General features: G+C 39.2%; 1 protein-coding gene across 1 annotated transcript in view; it reads left to right on the top strand.

Annotated features, from left to right (window-relative positions):
* The first annotated feature begins 2,085 nt into the window (after positions 1-2,085).
* BCL2L13 (BCL2 like 13) overlaps positions 2,086-4,154 on the top strand; it is a 50,419-nt gene continuing 48,350 nt past the window's right edge. Inside the window, exon 1 of the mRNA XM_037734334.1 lies at positions 2,086-2,090. The gene's annotated coding sequence lies outside the window, so the exon portion shown is untranslated. The remainder of the gene's footprint in view (positions 2,091-4,154) is intronic.

Below are 4,154 nucleotides of genomic sequence, written 5' to 3'. Positions count from 1 at the left end.
CTCGGCCTCCCAAAGTGCTGGGATTACAGGCTTGAGCCACCGCGCCCGGCCCCTGGTTTGTTTTGTTTGTTTGTTTGTTTGTTTGTTTTTGTTCTTTTATTTTTCCTAACATCTGGTTTCTTAATTCCTGGTCAAGTCAGATATACTTTGCGGTATTTGTTTTTGCTAGTTAATGAACAATTGAACCATTCCATCTTATATGTTCAATAGACCTTTTTGACTTGGTTGTAATTACTTGGCCTGTCTAGAGTGTTACTTACAAGGCTAATTGCCTGAATACTTGCTAAAACAAAGATCATGGAGCTCTACCCTAGACGTACAGAACCAGACACTCCATGTTGGGACCTGGGAATCTACAATTCAGTGTGTTTTATGGGTTGTTTAAATGTGCTTCTAGTTTGGTGAACCATAGATTTACAAAGTATTTTGCTCTGGGAGGTCTAGTCCGTTCAACTTGGCTAAACTTGTTAATCTTCTGTTCACTTTGATAGCTCTGAATGAATTTCAGGGCTGGAATATGATTGCTGACTCACCTGACTTCCTTTGAAACTGAGGTGGGTGGGATTTAGTGTGCTAAAGTCTGTTTATCTTTGAAATATTTGTCTCTCAGTTTATAGTCCAGGATTTATGCAGCATTGGCCCTGCTGTATAGCTCTGTGCTGTAGAAAATCTAGGTGGAGAGGATTAATTAAATGAAAATCACTGAATCTATCTGTGTCATTGGTCAGCTAAATAAATAACCTTTGTGTCCTAACAGCAGCAGACATTTTCTGGTTAGGTTTTCCACATGGTTTATTATGAAGTATGACAACTTGTCATGTGTAATCAGCATCACATTAGTCTCATGAGAATAAGCTCTCCTTTAATCAGCTGCTTTTCTTTAATCTGGTGGGGTGAGGCGTATGGCAACCGTGACATTTTTGTCATTTGCTTTGTGGGATGGTGGTGGTATGATTGGATGTGTGGATATATGTATGTTTTGAGTATGCAGATTTTCCAAAAAGGGACAGATGGCAGATAAAGCATTCATGTATTCCTTGTCACTGTGCACCAAAAATTACAGTTATGTGTCCTGGGAGTCCGTACCAGAATATGTAGCTTCTAATGTTATTTATCTGTGATTTTTAGAACTTGGGCCAGTCATTAAATTCTCTGAAGTCTCATATTCTTTATGTATGAGGATAGAGTTGACAGCCTTTACAGACTATAAACTCAAATCTAAAGTTCTAGGATTCAGTCACAGATTAAACTCATAAGCATGCAAGTAATAGTGGAGGTCTTATTCTTTCCATTGCTGGTTTTCAGTATTCTCCATCATGATTCATTGCCATAAGTAAATGCTCTATTTATCTTCTTATCTCTGCAGTTGGTCTGTTCTCATATTTGTCTGATGTAATATGTCTTCTTATTTTATTTCTTTCTTTTGTCATTTGAGCTAGCCTCAAAATATACTGGTAACTTTGTATTTTTATTTATTCGTATTTTTAAGCTACACCTGCTAGAATGGGAATGTTGTATTTTTTTAATTCCTCTGAACTTATTTTTAGTTCTTTATTTTGTGTGTGTGTGTGGGGTGTGTGTGTGTGTGTGTGTGTGTGTGTGTGTGTGTTTTTGAGACAGTCTTGCTCTGTCTCCCGGGTTGGAGTACAGTGGCACAATCTTGGCTAACTGCAACCTCCACCTCCCAGGTTCAAGCTATTGTCCTGCCTCAGCCTCCCGAGTAGCTGGGATTGCAGGCGCACGCCACCATGCTTGGCTAATTTTTGTATTTTCAGTAGAAACGGTGTTTTACCATGTTGGCCAGGCTGGTCTCGAACCCCTGATTTCAAGTGATCCACCCACCTCGGCCTCCTAAAGTGCTGGGATTATAGGCATGAACCACCGCACTCAGCCTATTGTGTGTTTTTTTAACTGTCTCCTCTCCCCAGTGAGGTTGTCATGTATACATAGAGAATATAGTGAGCTTGTCATCTGTACCTACACGTCTATACATTGTAAGCCTTTAAGCTTCGTCATAGTCGATAGTGGTAGCTATCAAATATTTGAGTATTTTTTTAGTCCATTTTTCACACAAGCCTAGGACAAAGGAAGTATATCCCAAAGTGTTTGTAATCTGGTTGGAATAATGATAATAAAGCACAAAATCATCAAACAGTATAGGATAGTGTATTTTTAAGCGTTAAACTTTGTGGCACAGGCTAAATGAATAAATTTTTAAGGTCAGTGATCTGTAAACACAGCAGTCAGTGAAGACATTTTGAAGTAGAGAGTTAAATTGGTTTTTCAAGGGTAGATGGAATTTGAATGATCAGGAAACAGAGGCAGTTTATGTTAAGCAAAAATATAGAATGTTTGAGTTTTTGTTTTGTTTTTTAGAAATGGGTCCTCGCTATGTTGCCCAGGCTAGAGTACAGTGGCTGTTCACAGGCCTGATTATAGCACACTATGGCCTCAAACTCCTGGGCTCAGGGGATCCTCCTGCCTAGGTCTCCCAAGTAGCCAGGACCGCAACGTGGTACCACATCTGGCTTGTTTTGTTAGATAGTGAGAAATTGGCAGTATGTTCATACTGGATGAAAATAGTAATACTTTAAACAAAATTTCTTAACACATATAATTTAATGTGGCTTATAATTGATGCATAATGGAAAAATCCAAATAGTAAATTAAAAAATCAGTAGTAGGAAAATTGTACATTTCTATAGTAGGAATAACAGATTACAGATAAGTAAGTAGTCTGTGAGATCTTCTTCAGTTGTACAAGCACTGAGCTGTGAATTTGGTTTTGGCAAAGCCAAATACATACATACATACATACACTATAAAACAGAGGGCTTACTTAGTTCTAGGAGTCTTCCCCCATGCTGCGCCCCCACACCATAATTTAGAAGCTATACTAGTTTCTTTTGGTTGGAGAATAGTTCTTTAAAAGATTTCTTTTTTCCCACTTAGAGCTTTGTAACATAGGACACCGAAATGCAGTAGAAAATGTCAGTATCAAATGTAGTAAACACTGCCTCTTAATGTGATTCTGGATAAAGATAAGGAAGTGGCATGAAGTACAATTCAGTTAAATAGTTAACACTCTCTAGGGACCTAGATTATACATGTATACTCTTCTTTTTTTTGTTTTTTGAGACAGTCTCACTCTGTCACCCAGGCTGGAGTACAGTGGAGCGATCTCCGCTCACTGCAACCTCTGCCTCCTGCCTCAGCCTCCCAAGTAGCTGGGACTACAGTCATGTTGCCACCATGCCCAGCTAATTTTTGTATTTTAATAGAGAGGGGTTTCCGCCTCTCAACTCCTGGCCTCAGGTGATCTACCTGCCCCAGCCTCCCGCAGCACTGGGATTACAGGCATGAGCCACCACACCCGGCCCATATATACTTTTCTGATGGTCCGGCTTAATATGAGGATAAACTCTACAGTGCAGAGGAATGGAGACTACCTATCATGTCAGGAAACCCTGTAGAAAAATGGATCCAGTAGATTGTATTCCCTGCAAGGAGTCTAAAACATTTAGGTGTTCTCCGTTTCTGATAAAGGGCAGGTCAAGAGCACAATCACAGATGTGAAGTTAGAAATGTTGTGTGGAATTTAGAGGGCTAACCCAAACTTTCTTCAGCCTTGTAGTTGTTTCTGTTTCTGTCGTTGAAATATGTTTGAAGGAGTGTCAGTAACTACAAGAAGGATTGATTTCATTCACTATAGCTCATGACAGTGATTGATCAAAATTCTTACAGTGCTGAGTATGACAGAGTTACTTTAGCCTGGAAAAAAATTCAAGGCAAGTCCATTAGAGGCAAGCCACCCTTGGAAACATGGGTCATAGAAATCTGGTATTCAGGAATATAGCTTTTTAGTCAAACTTCCCCAATCAATTTTTTCTGCAATTTCCAACAAATTTAAGCAACACATGTTAAGTAAGCCATTCTCTCTAGCAGCAATTTAAAAGCAAGAATAACTGCCTGTCAAGATTTCTCCTAGTTTGTGTTAAAACAGCCCTTTTTTATATTATGTGGCATTATCTAAACTGACAGAGGTTGTCCTGCTGTTCCTAACTCTACAGTGTGGAAAGCAGGTTCTGTATAAGCATAGCATCATTGACTAGAAATCTGTGATTAGCTGATTTCTGTTCACAGAGATAAGGGGT

This window comes from Cebus imitator, unplaced genomic scaffold (genome assembly GCF_001604975.1).
Source record: "Cebus imitator isolate Cc_AM_T3 unplaced genomic scaffold, Cebus_imitator-1.0 Scaffold607, whole genome shotgun sequence".
Taxonomy (NCBI): Eukaryota; Metazoa; Chordata; class Mammalia; order Primates; family Cebidae; genus Cebus; species Cebus imitator.
This window is presented reverse-complemented; position numbering and strand designations above follow the sequence as displayed.